This window comes from Anser brachyrhynchus (genome assembly GCF_964034855.1).
Source record: "Anser brachyrhynchus genome assembly, chromosome: 2".
NCBI classification, from domain to species: Eukaryota; Metazoa; Chordata; class Aves; order Anseriformes; family Anatidae; genus Anser; species Anser brachyrhynchus.
This window is the reverse complement of record NC_137695.1, coordinates 86,338,382-86,359,123: the sequence shown is the minus strand read 5'-3', so window position 1 is coordinate 86,359,123 and position 20,742 is coordinate 86,338,382. Positions and strand designations below refer to the sequence as shown.

Here is a 20,742-nt window from a genome sequence, read left to right as displayed (position 1 = left end):
AGCCCTAGTTGACTGTTTACAAGCAGTGAATTAACTTCTCCACTTAGAGTCGTATTAACTTAAAGTATACACAGATCAAATATACAAGTTCTCTTTGATTTGTTTATTACACCCAACAGTACAGAGCCTAATAGCATAGAAATGCTTCAACAGAAACTCTAGCGTTGTGAATTAAAAGAATGACTTGCAAGATTACAGCATTTCGTAGTGATCACAGCCAATTTCAACATCCCATGTGAGAAGACTGCAGCTGTAAACAACAGTATTGTGTAGGCATTTTTATCTTGGTCACCCTGCAGCCTTCTTTTATTAAGATATACTCCCAAGAAGTTGTACCACATGAGCAATGAGTAAACTATGTGTAGAGCATCTTAAAGGACTTCTCATATCAAAGAGCATACAGACAACAACAACAAAAAAGAAGTGGTCTTTAATCGTTAAAGCAACCGGTTACCACGCATGCAATTGAAACAAAAAGGTCCTATGATCTGCAATTTACCAGGCGGGAAGTAGTAGATAGGTCAAAGAGTTTTAAAGGCAGAGTAACTTATAAAAAATTTTCCTCTTAAATTCCTGCATAAAGAGTGTAAGATAGTATCAGACTCTCCCTCAAGAGTACTCACCCAAAATTAAATTAGTCAAATCAATCAAACCAAATTACTATTCTGCTGAAACACAAGGCTCAGAAGGAAAGTTCGTTTGAAGTTCCACCTCAGGTTGCTCCCCAGGCAGTTTACAGTGGAGTGTGCATAATGCAACATCACTTGGTAACTTGAGAAAATTGTTTTTGCTTTTAGGGAAGATATTTAGCAAAAATGTTTAAATCTTATGAATACTTTTTCTTCCTCTAAAATACTTGTCTTCGGTGATGTACGTGTGTGGTTTTAAACTGCATTGCATCTAAACAGAGACACATTAAGGAAAAATAATTACCCTCTTGGTTCTACAGGTGTTGCTTAATGGCCATGGGGATGAAAAATACCATCAGATGATCTTTGTACAATGAAATGAAATTCTGTGTAATAAAGCAGTTTTCACTGGGTAAAAAATAATATCAATAGGTCAGCCATTATGAAGAGATTTCCAAGTTTTGCAGTGCTAATACTTCAGTGGTTAAAATCTTCTTTTCTACTTTTATTTTCAAAATGAGTAGCAACATACACTAGGAAGGGTTCACTTGTCTCAGACTGGTTTCCTCTTGTTGCAGACAGCCTTGCTGCCTAATCTTTTTCATACACAGATAGAAACACCATTTTAAGACCAATTATTTTTATTTTTTTTTTCTGTTGCGGCTCTTAAAAAAGCTGTTCCAGAGCTCAGTCCTCAGGCAGAATTAAACTTCTTGATTCCAGCATACATTTACTCTTCAATGGACAACCATTTTTTCGTGTGCCAAAAAACATCGTTTAGCTTAAATAGTTTTCTATTTTCCCTTCCAGAGTTTGCTCTTCTGATGGTATGTTTATAGACAGTAATCATATCTCTTCTCACCCTTAAATACACCTCAAGTTTTGCAAAATACAGTAAATAATAAGCTAGGCTATTAAGAAGACTATATTGAATTCACAGATAATCCCAAGAAAATATGAGACACCTGATTCTTTAAAACAGAAAATACTCAAAATTTGGACTATACAGAACTATACTTGCTCTTATATCATCACTTGCAAATCAAAGATTTGATATGATAAAATTATGTATGGACACTGTTCTGATGGTGAAGTGTAGGAAAATGTGATGTGCTTTACACAAATACATAGATTACTAGGACATCTCTTTTATTGAAAGAAGAAATGTTTGCAGATATCGTCAACTCTGCTTCCAGTATACACACCTGGATAAGTTCACTGGACAGAGAGGTCAGTGGATATAATGAGAAAAAGAAGCTCAGTTTTCCAGAGTTTATTATTTTATTTTATTTTATTTTATTTTATTTTATTTTATTTTATTTATTTTATTTTTTTCTGTTTGTCTTTTGTTAAGTCACTTATAGATTACTTTTCAAAGATGGTTATGAAAAATCACTCTATGACTATTTGCATGTGTAATTATCACCAGTATTTGTTGGCTATATACCTCTGTGACTGGCTAAATTGTGTGGTCTACATTTACGAATATATAATTTGTTTGAAAAGAATAGGCCAATTGGATACAAATTAGATACAAAAGTAAAAATATTTCCAGATGCTTCTCTTGACTTCAGTAGGCTTTGGATCCCACTTCAAGCATTTTTTGGTTTTCTGCATCTGATCTTTAATGTTTCCATGTGCAATTAAGAGAAGTAACAATTCTTGATCTTCCAGGATAACTTAAGATAATACTGTTAGTTTTATTTAAAAAACATAATTAACTTAAATTTCAGCTTTAAAGTTCATGGCAGACAAGCAGATGAGACCAGAAAACAGAGCATTTGCATTTTACTGTATAGATTAGGTATTAAAAGTGCTAACTGGAGTGACTTTTTAAAAAGGTTGTTCTAAAAGTAACAGAGCTGTCAGCAGCTACATTATTCTCATTGCTTGGAATATTAAGCATTCCTGAATTGTTGCTTTCTCTGCTTTTCAATGGCAAATAAGGTAAATTTAGGTAAATTAGTACCAGACTCCATCAGAATGGAAAGGTTGAACATGTTTTTAAATATATATTTATTTGTAAGAAAATTACCCCGGTGTATAAATTGTGTTTTCTAAAGTTTCTGAAATTTGTGCTGTTGCTGAGCTGAATTTGATTAGTATCTATTATGAAAGTCAAACTTTTGAAGAAAGAAAAACCTTACTGAAAATCCAATCCAAATTATCATGTAGTTCAGGTTATTTTGTCTTGTCTCTTACCCTGTTGTGGTAGGCTCTTTTGTAGTGATAGGCTGGAGTAAAAGGTGTTTTTATGAGATTAGCTTGCTGTTTGGAATCACCAAAACATATTTGTTTATTTTCTTTCAACCAAAGCACTAACAGCTGGTCAATGGGTTACCGTTCTCAAAGGGAAAGTAACTTTGTATCTTTGGATTTGGTAATTGGGTTAAGCACTAACTAATTGCAGGCACTTTCCTCTCTGATTTAATAAGACAGGAAGTCTGAGCCATAGTGAGACATTTGAAAAGATACAGAGAGAATTCTAAAGCATTGGATGTCCCATTCCTACCCTTAGGCTCCTTAAGTCCATTGCCACTCTTCATTTTTCTTTTCCTGGACAGTGTCAGCAGCAGCTCTGGATGACAGGTCTCAGGTATTTTTCAATGAATCACAGAAGTTGTGTGGCTAGAGTAGACCTCTGGATGTGGCTTATTCAGTTTCTGACTCACAGCAAAGCTACTACAAATACAAGGCCAAGTTAGCCATATTTTTGTTCATATGAGTCTTGAAAACTTCCAAGGAGATTTTGCACACCCTTCAGTGGATAAACAATTCCTGTGCTGCTGCACCATCCTGGTGAAGGTTTCCTTCCCGTCCAACTTGAACCTCCCATGCTGGAGTTTCTGACTACCACAGCTGAGAAGAGTTTGGCACCATCATCTGTGTGACTGCCCTTCAAGTAATTGTAGACTACTGTAGATCACCTCCTAAACACCTTTTTTGCCAGCCTGAGTGGCTTACTGCAAATTGTTTTGTATCTTAGGTGAAGATCTGCAACAGGCATCCCTCCTGCTCTGGTTGTGGTGTGTTCCTGTAGAAAGCACCACAGGTGGCAACGTTGTCCCTGTTTTCTGTACTTAGATCCGTTCAGATGGTTCCCCTAGATGATGTTCATGTGCACTTTGAAAAGGAATGTGTGCCATTTGCAGCCCACGTAAAATAAATTGTAAAAACTCCCTCTTGCTTTGTGGGATTGTGTACCATAGGACTGAGTCAATACCATAGGAATTTGTTGTTTTGAATTTTGAGCACTTGATTTCTCAGACTAAACGCTGTGTAAACTTTAACTTTTTTTTTTCTAATTTCTCAGATTTAAGAAATCTGCTTTTAGAATAGAAAGAAATGATATCTGCTACACTAATACACTCTGCACAATAAAATCATTCTTTTACAGTAAGTACAATATTATCAGTGTAAATGCTTTTGAAGTTTTCTTGCTTTTTGATCACTTATAAAATCAGATGCTTTCATATTGATATATGCATATATGCAATAATTGCAAAAGTTTCAAAATGAGATATAAGGGAAATTAACTGGTAAAATGATTACAAGCAATGACTCATAAGACTGTTATAGACAGATATTTTTGTGCTTAAAAAAATAATGGCCCAGTGGGCCATGGATCCCATGGCTTATAACTCTACTGTGCTCTTCTGATGCCTTTGGCTTTTTGCTATTATCTATTAATTTCACGTTTCTTTTCTACAGCATTCCTCATTATGGACCCAACTAGAACTGACGGAGTAAATCCTAGAGTGGGGTAATATAGAATAAAACAGAATAAAAATTTTGCATTCTTATTCTGGGATAGTGCGTATTTTCAGGGTATTTGAATATAAAAGCCTCTGAGGTTTAGGCCCCTGTTTGGAGCATTTCGTTCTATCTGCCTTAGTGTTCAGTTTTCCATTGAAAGTCAGTGCCTGAACTGAGTGGTATTTTGGATGCTTTTGCATTTCAATAGCAGCAGTGATGACAGAAGAAGCCTGCAGCAGTAGCGGACAGGAAATTGCAGTTAAAAGTATAACTGACATAAACTCTTATTTTATCACCAACTGAGCTTTGACCTGAATGGAGCCAAGGCTACTGGTGCCTAAAAAGTAAGGAATTTCTTAATTATTAAGCCTGGTCTTTAGAATGATCTAATGGTCTTCAGAATGTGACTGTACCGAGTAATTTTAATGCATTCATCATTTTACATTTTCTGGTACTCATTCTAATATAATGTGGTAATAAAAATATACGTAACATATGAATAATCTAAGGTGATTGAACTTTTAGCCAGCTCAAGAAGGCCTAAGGTGTTCAGCTCTATGTTTTCTGAGAATCAGGCTGGTGAAATAACATTAAACATGTATTTCTTAGCTCTAGAAACAAATCAACCTCAGTTTTGTGCATTAAATAGCGACGCTGCATTTCATGAAACAGTTTAAACTTGTCTGTGTTATTTGTAAAACAACCTTAAAGCTATGATAATTGACACTATGCAGCATTTTGTTTAACTCCTGTTTTTTAAACTTTTGTTTAACTTAATCTTCTCAGCTAGTTTTTAAGGACAGATAACTTACTATATAGTTTTAAGGAAAAAAAAAACAAAAACAAAACACAACCAAACACAAAACTTTGTGGAGCAAAGTTTTTGACAACAGTCTTGGAAATTAATGTCTTGTTATGCATACCCAAAAAAGCATGCACATTGCAGGGCTGAATGGTGTTACTGTCTGAACTGGAGGGAGTTTAGGGCCACAACTATGTCCTGTAACATTAATATACCATATATATACCATATTGAGCTATGCATATGAAATGACTACTGTTCCTTCTTACGTACTAAATGAGTATATAAATGACAATAGGGTATATGAATTATTCAAATTAGTGGAAAATTATATAAATGGAAGCTAGAATGTCACTATACAGTCCTTTTCAAGAGGAGAGCTATATTTTATATTTGATGTTTGCTAGAATAAAGATTCCCAACTTTCCTCTAGTGCACATCTTTTTCTCAATTAACACTTAATCGTGTGCATGACTGATCTAGTCTTGGGGAAGCCAGTGGAAATATCTTGGACTCTGATACACAAAACCAAAAGCAAATACCTGTGTGTTTTTGCATCAATATTCATGCCATTCCATAGAATCCTTTCTCTATTTCCAGGCCCATTACTAATTCCAGTTATTGCTTCTCTTGCCTCCACTCATCTCTGGTTGTGCTCTTTGCTTTTCCACTCTGCTGATCCCTCATAACTTTTAAGATAAAGGTCAAGAGATCTAGACTATTTTCTACTTTATCTCAAAAGCATGAGCCTCTTCTAATATTCCAATTTTCTGTGCTTCCTCCATATTTTTCAGTCCATTGATTATAATGTCACTTTCAGAAATTTCCAAATGAAAAAAAAAAAAAAGTTTTCTGAGATGTACATGGTTCAGTCAGGGTCTTCAGCGGTTCAGTGTAAGAAAGTCATCTGCATAATGTCATAATGTGGTATGCAAGACCATTATATAAGCACGACCTCCATGATTTAAAAGAGCACAAGCTATCTTTTATAATAAAAAACAGAGGACTACTGTGCTGGAACACTGAAGACTCTATCTTAATAATCAAAACTAATAAAAATTTTACTTTTACAGATAAAATAGTATTAGATGTTCATTAAAATTTCTGGTGTGTTTCTTTTTGATGTTTCAGTATCAGTAATTCTGTATAATATGTTAGCATTGCTCTGACTTTGGGTTTTATTGGCAAGCTCATAGTATGCTAATGCCTCTTGATAAATACCTGTTTTCTTGGTTACCTTTCTGTTTTTATCCCTCAATTTTGTCATGCTTTCCTAATTCTTAGATCTTCTGAATTGTGTTGCATGTACTAACAGCAAATATAAACAAGAGCTAAAAGCCTCACTGAATCTATGGACAAATAAGAACATAGTCTGTCACGTCTGCCCATTTCCAGTATGAATATGTCCATAAGTAAATACTCAGTTTTGAGGGTAAGCTGTATTCTGAACAAAATAGGAAAAATCACTTTGATGGGAAATAATTTCCATAATTTATGAGTCTTGATACCTAAAGATGAAATTGCAGCCCATCCAAATATGTATCTCTATGACAGTGAAAAGGAATTATATTAAACAGGAAGACACAATTGGTTGTGGATGTCATGGGAGATCGTGTCAAAAATCTTGCTAAAGTAAAGAAAAAAACAATATCCACAGTTCTTCCTTTGTTCATTGAACCAGTCATCTCATCATAGAAGGGTGTTTGGTCAGGCATTTCTTCTTTGTAAATCCATGCTGAGTAATCTCAATTATTATCTTATCCTTAATATGGTTGGAAATGTCTTCCAGAAGGATTTTATCTATCACTATTCAAAGGAGCATGGTGATGTTGACTGGGCTGTAGTTCTCTGGATCTTCCTTCTCCTTCTTGAAGAAAGGAGTGACATTTATTTATTTACTTATTTGTTTTATTTACTTATTTATTTGTTTATTTTCAGCCTTCAGGAACCATTCTCCATTACCATGACCTGTCAAAGATAGTTGTGAGTGGCCCTGCAATGACATCAGCCAGCTCCCTCATCACTCAAGGATGCATCCCATCAGGTCTCATTGACTTGTGCACATCCATTTCACTTAAATGTTTCTTCAACAGTTCATCCTCTGCTGAGGGTTAATCTACATTTCCTCAGACTTTCCCATTGATCTGGAGGGTTCTGGGATTCCTGAGGGTGAATCTTGCCAGAACAAAAAGAGGTGAATAAGACATTCAGTACCTCAGCATTTTTCGTGTCCCCTTTCACCAAATTTCACCATTCGTCACTGAGACATTCTTAGCATTCCTTAGTTTTCCCTTTCCTACTGATATTTCTGTGGAAGCCTTCCCTATCTGTCTCAAGTTTGAGTTCCATGTGTTTCTCTTCCACAAAGGGCAACTCCCCCTCCTCAGTGTGTCTACATCCTTCTTAAGGGGCATATATAAAACTACCTTACATTTCTTCTCAAAAGTTCGATATTAGTGAGCCAGTCCAAAGGACATCCACGACACACCAGACTTAATAAGGCAAGGACAGCACAACTGTACCTGTTGTACAGAGTTTGAATATGTTGCTGTCTTTGGAATGAAAGCAGCTATATGCTTGCCCAGCTTTTTCATGCCAGTTTCCTATCTGGTGTTATGAAGACTGAGTAACATCTAAGTGTTGTCTCTATATTCACAGTAGGCTACCAAGTCTTTGATAAAGAACAGTCAATATAATGCATTTTTTTTTTAGAATTTGTATCACAAAGAACAAAAAAAGCCATGGTCCCAGAAAAATGACTTTGTATCAGGAGTTGATTACAAAGACAAATTCATTGCAGTTACTTTGTTTTTCTTGTCTGTCATTCCTTTTATTAGCCTTTCCTATCCAAATTTAGATCTGTACAACATAACTGTGTAATATTATCATGTATGAACTCCCACAAAAAGTTTCTTTTAATTCAATACTTGAATTATTTATACATACTTGTATGAAAATATGTTTTTCAGTCTTGAATGAAAGAAACTTGCATCTTCTTTCCAGCATTTGAATCAGGTATGACCCACACAGAACAAAAAGAATCTCCAAACAGCTGTGAATGAACACAAAATAAACTGTCTACCCCGTTTGCTTTAAACATGCTTTTAGCCTTAATCTTTTTGCTCTAACTAAGAAATGCATCAGAAATATATATCACATTGATACCCTGTGTAATGAGCCATGTAGTAGGGTATATTCTGTAAAAGAGACTGCCATCCATGCTCTATCATGTAATGTGAAAAATGTTACATATATTAAAGAACAATGTCTCTATGTCTGTTGTTTTGCAAGAGGAGCCACAAACCCTTTTAATTATTTTATACTATTATGCACTTTGCTAAGGAAACACTATTTCTACAGGTATAATAACAGTTTGTAAGACTAGGAATGCTATAGAAGCATTCTAATTTTAAAAGACAGTGATAATGATTTCTCAAACAGGGCGAATTGTCAGTGTCTCATTTAGGATGAGTTAGTTCAGTATACAGTACTTATGGCCAGAAACAAATCATAACATTAGTTTAATGTGACATAAGAAAGCAGAATAATCTGAAGGAGTTAATGTAGAAAACAGTACTGAAAAATGCAGTTTAAAAGCCAAGAAGAATGGTTTGCATGATACAGTAATTATTTCCCATACCTGTATAGTTCATATAAAGATTAACAAGTAAAAACTTTTTAATGTGCTGTTCACAAGCAGAAGTGATGATTTCTTCCAATGATCTGAAATGATGAAGCCTAAATTCCTGAAAAAGGACTACATCAGAGATGTGTTCCATGTATTATTAATTGTTTGTAATTATAAAACAAAACAAAACAAAACAAACAAACAAAAAGTTTTTATTACCCACTCTACTTAATTTTCTTGGAAATAATAATAATAATAAAATCTTTCTATCTCTAATTTACTTTCTATGACTATCTTTATCTAGGCTACGTTTCCCAAGTAAAGATTGTTGTTAAAAGTGTAAGGCATTTCTCAGCATAATAAAGGACTTCTGGAAGCCTCCCACTGGCTGTTTGGAAAGTCAAATTTCAGGAGTCTATTTTTATTCATTAATTCTTAGAAGTCTGGTGTTCAGGATTATTCCTGGTTAAAACATGAACGTTGGCTTTGGAGCAATTTTCAATGAAATAATCGATCTCTCTTCTCTAGTGATATGGTGATATTTCTTCTAAGCTTCGGTATTAATCTCACTAATATTTTTTCACTTCAGTATTCTATAAATTTTATAGCTCTAATCTGAGGAATTTATCGTTTATAGTAAAGTTGGTATTTATATCTATTTTTGGTTGTTCTGGTGTTTACCATAACAGAACCTGGACATGGTTTAGTGGGTGACATTGGTAGTAGGGTGATGGTTGGACCAGATGATCTTGGAGGTCTTTTCCAAGCTTAATGATTCTATGATTCTACGAAACTTCTTTTCAATCACTTGTAACTTTGTCTGGTTTCAACCAGCTGGCAGAATTTTATGTATTTCTGAACATCTCAATACATTGTGAAAAATCTGAACAAAAACAGTTTACCCATTTCTAAAATTGAGACTAGGACAGAAATAATATTTTTCTGTCCATACTTACAAATACTGACGGTCTTTTAAAGTCTTGTTCCTGTACATATGTTAGGAAGAAACATCTGAAATCTGCACGTAATTGCTAAATGGAAGATAATATATCTTGTTTTCCAAAACTCTGTTTTTTATTTCCTCATTAGCTGTTTCTTAGGTTTTAGAAGGTAGCAAGTCTCAAGTGTGTTACTGAAAATTTACTTCTCGTATAAAGAGTGACTATGCTGCATATAAAGGGAAGTGAACATTCTCCAGCTTTTCCATAATGGGCCATCAAGACCTAGTGGAATCTCACTGTCCTATGCTCACAGTGTTTCTTGTCTCTTGGAGAATGTCCCACTCTTGCAATTTCTTTTGCCCTTGTATAGTAAGTAGGGAGCAATCATCCCTCTTCAGTAATGAAATTTAATTATCAAGCTACAAGGAATAATAATGTAGGGAGTATGACTCTGTTATCCTGTGAATATAACAAGGCAAGAAGAAAAGAAGCCAGAGCGGGAATTGGGACTGATTTGGCAATGAAACAGGAATTCAGATTCAGGAAACAAATATCTGCTTCTATTGTGCATCACTGCACACACAACACACTTCTTGCAGCATGTGACAAACTAGCAGCTGAACTGCAAAGCAGCTGTTTTATTTTCAGCTTTCCCTTACATCTTCTGGGATATTTTAAACACTTGTAAGCAAATAAATAAAAATGTCCACAGGGCCACTAAAGCCTCCTTCTGATCTGTCCTCCTGGGACTCTCTGCCAGGAAGTGAGTCTAGTTAAGTTATCTTCACAGTAAGTTGTAAAGTGTGCCCATGTCGCAGATATCTCTGGAGACTGGATATGGGCAACGGCTGAATTTATTGCATCTCTCCACAGACTTAAGATGCTCTTTTCTTCCAGAGATATTTTTTCTGGAGGACCTTTGGCTTGGCTGACCTCCAAACCAAGCCATTATAACAATAGATACTGAGACAATGAATCAATTGTAGCAATTCTGGCAGAGCTGTTCCATCTTCATAACTGAAACTAAAGAGTCATGGAGTTTCAGACTCCATGGGATGTTCAGAAGCAATGGCATGGGAATGGGGATAATAGCTTATTTTTGCAGCTGTTCAGATCTCTTGTTTTAGAGCTGCTTCTTTCTGGGGTTGCCATGATCTTTGTGGGGAAGGAGAATACAGATCCTATGGCAGTGCCTGAATCCTGTTCTACCATCAGAAACCTTGAGAGCTGGAGTACCTTCCTGATCAATTAGGTTAACAAGGCAGTCCTGTTCTGGATCCAGTATGTGCTAGGTGTATTTTGTTTTGCTGAAAACTAACTCAGTTTTGGGATAGTCTAGTCCATTTTATTTGTGCTAAAACCAGAGGTGGCCTATGCTTTTCTGTAATGAACAAAGAGAGCTTTCTAAAGAATATTTTTTTTTTTTTTTTTTTTTTATGGTGTAAAAGCAGTACATTTATCTGTTGTTCTGAAGTGGTTTCTGCCACTCCCTCTGACCATGGGAGTGGGAGGAATGGAATTAGAGGTTTATTGTTTCCATCATTTGTAGATGAATGCATTAGGGGAGAGAAAAGAAATCTGTTGTCCAGCTTATTGCTCACTAATAGCTACAAGTTAGAGGTTCCAAGACCCCACTGGTATATGAAAACTCTTTTTTTTTCTGAGAAGGATGAATTCTGAAGGATGCTACCGTGACCCTGAGTAGCAAGCGTGTGTCACAATCAGCAGTCACAAAGGTGACATCTAAAAGTTCTGTCCTGATTGCTGGTTGTCCCTGACACATTCCCTCCAGTGGGTACTAATTTTTTGGATCATAACCCTCTTTCTGTGATGGGAACACTAACCAAGGCTGTAGTTATAACCAAATCCAGTCTGATGACTGAGGTGTGAGGTCTTGGAAAATATCCTTGGCAAAGACCCACTGTTCCCTCAGATCTTGGAGCACATGCATAATATTGGCATCCATCAAGCCAGTGGAGAAGAATGAAACACAGTGATGGGCCTTTGCTGATTTTTTTCTGATTCTCAGGTAGCAGCATGTAAGCAGAAGCAGTGGCATCAGGAGGCACCGCAGCAGCAGTAACAGACTGGGTGTTTTTGCAATGAATACTAAACAGGGGTTACTGGCATTGCCACTGAGCTTACCCTGAGTCAGTGCTGCAGTATCAATTACCTTGTCATGTAAAAACGTTGGAGCCGAAAACACACAGGCACATACGCTGCTCTTTAAAAATCTCATTTACTAAACCCAATTATACAGTAAAAGATAATAGGATTGCTGAGACTGCAGTAACAAAATGTAGTAAATGGAAACTCAAAAATCAGTGCTTTCTCTCTATCAAAAGCAAAGGAACTTGTTGGGGATTAATTAGTGGTAGTCTGGAGCAGTGTCCTTAACTTGGGGTCACAGTACTGGAGCAATTCCTGTCTTTTTGTTCTTCCTTTATTCCTATTCTTAGAGAGGACTATGATGGCCTTTTATATCTTTTTGTAATCTTTGGCTTTTCACCATATACATGATGTTGGATATTTATTTTGTTTCACCTCTGCTATGTCCTGAAATCACTTATACCCCATTCTCAGAGTTGTATTTATTTAATAAATGGTAATTGAGCATGTGGTGGCAGGTGCATTTAAAAAGTTTCCTTTGGCATCTTCTGAACTAAATGTCTGTGACATGGTGACTTGTGATGGAAGTTTATGGGACGTGATAAGCCACTTGTTAAGAGGATGTCAAAGAGCTGCAGAGTGTCCAGCCAAAGACTTCCAAGATAGTCAGGGCCCAGAGCATATGAGTTTTGAGGAGTGCCTAATGGAGCTGGGCTTGTTTATTTTGGAAAACAGGAAGCTAGAGGGTAAGCAAACTCACAGCAGCCTACAATTGCTTGACAGGGGATTGCAAAGAAACTCTTTGTGGTTGTGGCAGGCAATATAGAAAGGGACGTCAACAACAAGTTGTAAGTTGAGTGACTCAGATTGGACATTTCTTCCAATAGTCACTCAGAGAAATGGTAGAATACTCATCCTCAGAGGCTTTCAAGACTTGGCTAGACAAAGCCACAGCTAACCTAAGATAATTTGGTATTAATCCTGCTTTTAGAAGGAGGTTGGGCTAGAGGCCTCCACAGGTCCCTTTTAACCTTCTCTGCTCTGTGACAGAGGTCCCTTTTAACTCTTCTTTACTCTGTTAACTCTTCTCTAGCCTCTGTGACATAACAGGGGAGACACTTGCTTTAGGACTTCCTGAAACAGGGGCTGGCATTGGACCAACTGTCTCTTTTTTTCTGAGTATTGCAAAGCTGGTTATGGTAATCATCACCGAGAAAGGGAATATGGAAACTGCCATGTTCCCTTCATCAGCTTGGAAGTTAGAAATGAAATTATATAGGTGTTATTTTCTTGTCAGATGTGAACACAAGGGAACCTTGCCTGTTAGGCGTGGAATTTCTGAATTAATGAAATAGAATGTTAATCATCAGCAATATACCATAGTTTACATTCTTCTGGATCATTTCAGTGATATATACTTAAAGTATACCTGAGTTGCTTGTAGTTCACAGCATTTATGCTTTCCACTGTGACTGAAATTATGTTAGAAAGATAGCTTTTCACAGACGAAAAATGGAAACAAAAGAGAAAAATGATAAATAAAGGAACACCAATTCTCCAATATCTATATAGAGGCTCCACAATTATAGGTACAAATAAAATAATCAGGACTTCAAGAAAACACAAGGATATGTTAAGGTTATTATTCTGTTAAAACAGGCATTTTCAATGAGTGTCTTTTCACCAGGAATCACTTAGAGCTACGAAAGAAAACATTAGGTATTAACTCATGTTCCACATGCTGGCAGGTGAGTTTGTGATTCCAAGGCATGCCAGATTGCTTTGAAGTGATTTTTATGTTGTTCCTTTTATCTAGTATCAAACCACTTTTTCCCCACAATTTCACAATTTTCACTTTTTAGCTAGTGTGTAAAGGAGAAAGAATAAGGCTTGAAGTTGATTTTCAATGAACTGTTGAAAGCATGTACTTCTGAAGCAACTGCATGAATATAGAGTACTCAGAAGTGGGTCGTGTTCTAGCAGAACATGAAACAGGGTAAAAAAAAAAAAAAAAAAAAAAAAGGAAAAGCCCCAGAAACCATGGTCTTTAGTACTCTCATTACAATTTGGGGTCCTTTGTGACTTCAGCTATGAGCAGAGTGGTATTTCAAGGTCAGAACCATGACCATACTCCAGAAGATGGCACTGCAGTTTTGATTTTTTTTTCAGGTTGTAGTGGCATAGACTCAAAAACTTAAAATTTTTATGTACTTTTTACATTCCAAGTGTCTCCCAGCTGTTTCTCCTTGATAAATTTACCCAAAAAATGTTACATTACGTTTACAATTGCCATACCTGCAATAATACCACTACATACGTATCTTGGGTTTTGGAATACTGGGTGTTTAAGTCTTGCACATACAATCTGAAGAGAAGGATTTTGAGACCCCAAGTCACCTCTGTGACCATTTTTCTTCATTGGCATAATAAACATTCTATGTACAAGAGATGTTTTTGCAAAGTCAATATATATAAAGAAATATATCAGATGAGCCACCACATTGCTTAAATAAAGCTCTGATAAAGAACTTAAGAAAGTGATGAAGAACTTAAAGATATCTTCTCTTATTAACTTTTTTTTTTTTTGTAGATGCTGTGAAATTGTAACTAAGTGAATTGAATTATGGACATATTAGATAATTACGTATCCAAACTGTGAGATTCAATTTTGCCACATGAAAAATCACTATATCAGAACTGCAGGAGCATTAAATTTGAGCAAAGAGGAGAAACGTGGTTTAAGGTGTTGCACAGAACAAGTTATATTTTGTCAGTAGCATCCTCTCACTTCTAATAACTGTACAGAGATGCTAGAGTAGAAAATTTTTGTCAAAGTCTGTTCTTTGGTTATGAACACTACATTGTGTTCCAAACATTTCTGAACATCTCCAAAATGTCTCTGTACTATTCCAGAATCCCCACACACTTTTAGATGGACCTCAAATTAAAACAAAAAACAAATTATTGTCAGGAGACCGAACAGAGATGGAGTGAAGGAGGATTGGTCAAGCTCTGTCTAGAACATTCTTTAACTTATGTTGAATTTTTATTTTAAAACATTAAACAGATTTATTTTTTATTTTATTCCACAGATTTTCATTTCCTTCCAGAAGTGTACTCTGTTTTTTCATTGAAGTATTGTTATACATATTAGAAAAACATTTATAAAAATCCTTAAATAAACTGGGATATGTCAGGTGTACTAGATACCAGCAAATGGCACTAACAGGAATTCCAGACTGATTTAATGGGCCTATGGGTCTGAAAGTGTTAAACTTATTTAATGTAACTTGCAATTAAGCAAAGTATGAATTTAATATTATTATTTGCAACTATGTTTTCTGTAAGAAAAACTATTCTTGTTCATCTGAGTTTTGAAAATTCCCAGGTTTGGAGATTATATAGCCTATAAAGGCAACATTTTCCTGTGCTTAACCACACATTTGTGATCGAATTTCCAGCTGTAACTATTGGGCTGTCCTTTCTTTGTGAACCTCTAAGAAAAATCTGGTTTCATCTTCTGCACAGCTGCCATCAGTCTTCTCATCTTCAGTCTAAACAAACCCAACTCACTTAGCCTCTTCTCATATGTCTATGAGCAGAATATTTTCATTTAATTATCAATGGTGATTAATTTGAAATGCATCAAGCAAAGTTCTTCACTGTTGACAGTTGTTCCTAAACAGAATTCTACAGACAAAACTGGGAATCTTTTAGGAAGAATGGATTAATAGACCATATTTTACTAAAAAATAAGTAAATGGAAAATTAACAATGGAATTATTTCAAAGACAATCTGCAATGTCTGTCTGGGGAATGCTGGTGATGTAACTCTGCCATGAAACACACATAATAGCAGCATGTGATATTGTGCATGTCCTTTGAAAATAAGTTTGATGACAGAAAAGGTAATTGTAGTAATGATAAATGACTTACAGAATAAAACCCACCAGAATTCAGAATTACTACCAAGAGAAATGAAACAAACAAAACCCAAGCAACCAATCAAACAGGCAAAAAACAGTGCACACAATAATTTAAATTACAAAAATAGTTGTTTTAACAGTAGATAAGAACAGCAGATAGGATTTCATATTTTCCTCAGCCGATTTAAGATATGTTTTCTGTTATAATTAAAAAATGTTTGAATGATATTTCTATGATTAGAAGCTTAAGGCCATTTTCCAGCCTAATTATATACGTTTCACTATAGTTAGCCTGGATTTCAGTAGTTACTGGCTTTTTGTGTGATAAATCCTCTGAGAGCTCTCTGATAAAATCATAATTGGAAAAATCTTTCTCAACCCCTTGAAATTTTGATTTTCAGATTGTATCTATTCTCCTGAGTTCATTTTTTAAACACAATGGGGAATGAGGAAAAAAACACACTAGTCTAGTCCCTGCATAAAATGAATTACAGTCAGTGAAGCACAGACAGTTGCTTGCTGTGAGTAATTCTAAGCAGCTTTCAAATTTGGTAGAAAAATAGCAACCAATGGCAAGGGTCTGAAAACAAAGCAAAACTATATCTTGCACTATTGTTCAATATTGTATTCCACAGTTCTGCTACATTTTCTTGAGAAACCTTCTGAGGAAGGAATTAAAAAGCTGAACAATTGAATGAAAAAGGATTTTGCTTATGTTTCAAGGGAATTCTTTTTTTTTTTTTTTGGCCCTGAAAAAGGTAGCTTACATACTGGAAAGGGATTGGAGAATTCAATGTCTATAATGCCAAAAGGGGTATTTCCAGCTTCAATAACATTCCTGAATGCTCACCTTAAGCATATTGTGTTCACATGTGGCTAGAGAAAGTGGAGATGCATAACATATTTTTTGGCCTGTTCTATAAGCCCAAACGTTACAGCTAGAGCAGAAGTTCTCCAGATGAAAAAATAAATATATACAGGAGATACTCTCTGAAACAGTAAGTTAGACCATGAGTTAGTGGGAACATTTTTATTTTTTTTTTTCCCACTACAAACCACTGCATGCCCTTCTTGTGCATCAGAACTGGCACTTACTGATAAAACTGCTCCTGCCGCTAACTATACCCACCTCCAGTGCAGGAAAAAACTTCTCTATGAACACATTTCTCATGTAACGAGCTGTTGTGCCTCTGGTTTCATCCGACCCCTTGTCTAGGGGCTGCTGTGCCCAAAGATTCTCTTTTTTCTCATGTGAGTTCTGTACACCCAAGAAATCCCTGGAGAAGAGAAACTGCCAATGACCACCCCAAAGTGAGGTCTAATTTCAGTGCTATTGATAAAATAAGGAGCAAGTGCATAGGCATCAGATGAATGCTGAACAGTTACGTAAGGTCAAGATGAACTCCTTTGTGCCTTTTGAAATTCCCCAATATGCAGTTGCAGCAGTTTAATGATGTCTGCTTCCTGGGGGTGACTGTCATCTTCATTTCAAAGCTCACGTCCTCTGAGAGGTGGATTCTAGAAATAATGTACCCCACCACAGTTTTATGCCTGCCAGCCATTTTTCCAGGAGTTGAATATTTTGCATGCCATACAGAAGCAGCTTTCCTGTATTTCTTTCACTGATGTATACACAAGTAAGTTTATATTTATGTATAAATGCTGAGAGAGAGATGGGAGAAAGAGAAAAGCAAATCTTTCTCCTCTTGCTTCAGCAACTTTCCTGCAGATCTAAGAAGTTTCTTCTCACAGGTTCTGATAAGACCAGTTAGAGTCTTAAGAGAAGTCACAGTGTCAAAATGTCATAATTTTCTCCATAAATGGTAGCCCAAAGAATAGAGATTAATGTAGGTTTTTTGTCTGTGTTTGCAGATCAGTGAAAATTATTTAGCAGAACACATCTGAAGTTTGTCTACAGTTATCCTACAAGCTGCAGACAGGTGGAATACCAAGAAGGAGTTTCTAGTGCTCTTAATAATGCTATGTGGAGAAATTTGAGAAGTTGAAAGCTCTGCTAAAAGAGTTATTCTGATCAGCATAACCCATACAAAAATATAATAATATTCTAATATTCATTTTCAATGTGAGGAGTTCAAAGTGAGGTCATGCTCAAACATTGGAAATCCAACGTAATGTCAAAGAGGTCAGGTGTTCAGTTGCTACACGTGACAGATTCATCCAATAGTTTTCCCCAGACAATGACCTTGTAATGAGTACTTGAAGTTCTCCTTTAACTTTTCCTATCTTATATTTTCTATATCCCTTTTATTTTAAAAGCAGTATCCAAAGTCTGTCAGATGTTGATTTCCTGAAACAATGTGGCAAGATGCCTTCCACGTTCACCCAAACTGGCTTTCTGAGCAGCAAAATCATTGATATATGCCAACTTAAGGAAAACCCTATTTACTTCATGCTACTAAAGATATTTATTGTGTTTACATATCATGGTGTTGATACATCAAGGGTCATTACCATTAAGACATTCATAATACTTTCAGAGAATAATGCTTAATTCTGGAATGGTACACTGAGTTGTTACACATGATTGAATGGAGATTAATGGAGTGAGATCATACTCAAACCTGTATCCAAATCTGAATACAAAAACAGATGTATGACAGACTTTGGCATAACTGTGTGCCTGTCTGTGAATTTCATTTTCTTTTGTGAATCTCATGTACAATCATAACCTGCACTGTAGGCTGAAATCCTTATTGCTTCTGATTTTACTTCGTGTTCCATGAGGTCATTATGCAACCAGCAAATGTGTATCTTCACTGAGACATTTAACATGGCTAGGGAAGCATGGGTGTTTCTCACCTCATGGAGAGGTATAGAGACAAGTCAGCCAGACATTTCTCAAGGCTCTGCTTGTTGATAAAGAAAAGAGACAACAGGCCTTACCACTTCTAAAAGTACAGAAACTGAAACTGTAGAACTATTAGGCATTGCCAGGACTTAAGGAAGAAATTACATTCAGATGTCTGTGTTTTGCCAATATTTGTAACTCTTTTGTGCTGATAGAAGTATGCCTTTTTGTTCGTTTGTTTGTTTTGTCTGTAGGGAAAGCAAGTTAAAAAAATACATTCTCCTCACTTTAACTCCTTGTTCCCAAATACTTAACCTATACTGCAGAAGTACCTGGATAGTGTCAGGAAGCTTCGGAGGTACAGCTCAGTTCTCAGTGATGATGGGCACTTAGGAGGCTCTGATATCTCAAATACAGATCTCATACATTCAGGCAAGGAACTGCTTTCTAGAGCAATGACCTAGCACCCAGAGATAAAATCAATGACTTGTTCCAACACAGGCCCATGCAACACGGGGTCTAAAAGTTCTTGCTGGGCAAAAGAGCATGCTGTGATGGACTGCTGTAACTTATCAAGACCTGTAAAAGCTGTAGAGCTTTGTTTTATATAGGGAGTAGGTGCTGCTTCCATTGGTTACAAAGATTAGCTGCATCAAAAAGACAAATTCCATGAGGTAATATTCTGATGTAGGATTTTGGACTTCTCTCTAAAAATAAAGGTAGATACTTCTGAGTGTTTTTTACCTTAACATTTCTGTTTACACTGAATTTCTTTGGTGATTTCTATCTTCTCTTGTTATTTATAATCATATTTTTAATGGACTCATTGAATACTTTTAGACAAAGCTAAATGAGGTCTTCAATTTATGTATGAATACATTTAAGTTATTTTATTATTTTTAGTGAATGTCCCCTATAGATTTTTCAAAACAAAATCTTTTTATCTTACACTGAATATTGAAAATTGTTCAAAATGTCTTCATGAAGCTGGTCAGGAACTGGAAAACTGGAGATCCTTAGAGCTTTCACTGAATTAATTGTTCTCTCTTCTGAGTATAAATACTCAGAGAACTGAAGTAGAGAAGGAACTGATAGAGACATCACCATCTTGCAAACACAAGATAGGAAGTAGTACTTAATTTAAAAAATACTGGTTAACTTCCTTGTAGATATGTAGATTGAGTGGAAGGGTGAAAATAACAAAATGATAGGATCCGCTCCTGTTGCAGAAAACTGGGCAGGCTAGGGGACAGAAGGAAAGCATAGAAATCTTGCTCCTCATTTAGCTTTTTAGAAAACTAAGTGGTGTAAATACATGATGGATTACATAGGTTTCTCAGTAAGTGCCTCCAACTTAACAGGCTAGAAGTAGCTGATGAAGTAGCCAGGTTGAACAGAGACAGGTTGAGATTTTAAAGGAGCAGAGGGGCATGAAATTGTTCTAAAGGCCTCAGCAAAATTCCAAAGCCGTTTTGATCCCTCTTTTTGGCCACATTTTACCCTTCTTGAGTCTGGGACTGAGACAGATGTTGGTAGCAGGAACATCCCTCAATGACTACCTCACATTTTTTGTCAAAGCGACTGCAGCAGCTGCTAAAGTGAAGAATAATTGGTTGACCTGCACACCTGGTAGTTTGCTTGAGTGCATACTCACCAAATCTGCTGTCATGTTAGTTATTATTGAAAATGTTAGTCATGATTTCTGCTAAAAGAATCTTTCCTGTAATTTCAAGATCAGCAGAAAGAGACAACCTAAAATTCCATCTGTACTCAGACCCCAGCACAGCCTCACTAGAAGACACCATTACCATGAAGAAGTTATTCCACAGCTAATCTTTTTTCTCACTACAGGAATAATTTTTTCTCATTCTCCAAGGAAGCACTTCAAAAACAGAAATCACCAGCAAAATCCCTGGCTACCACAGCTGCTATCAATGGCCACAGAAACTCCATCACTTATTAGAAAAATCTCCTCAGAACTGTTGGTGAGGAAAGGCATGGTCTTTAATGAGACACTGCCAGAAGAGAGAGCAAAAAAAGGTGGTTTAAACCAGGGGAAAATAGAAAATCATTTCTGAGGAATTGAATTGAAAATGGAAATAATGGAATTGTTTCTGGAATGATGGGAGAAGATAAAAAGGT

General features: G+C 36.0%; 1 long non-coding RNA gene across 2 annotated transcripts in view; it reads left to right on the top strand.

The window, feature by feature from the left end:
• The first annotated feature begins 20,491 nt into the window (after positions 1–20,491).
• LOC308188668 overlaps positions 20,492–20,742 on the top strand; it is an 87,163-nt gene continuing 86,912 nt past the window's right edge. For both annotated transcript variants that reach the window (XR_013945679.1, XR_013945680.1), the window contains exon 1: positions 20,492–20,740. This is a non-coding gene — a long non-coding RNA (uncharacterized lncRNA). The remainder of the gene's footprint in view (positions 20,741–20,742) is intronic.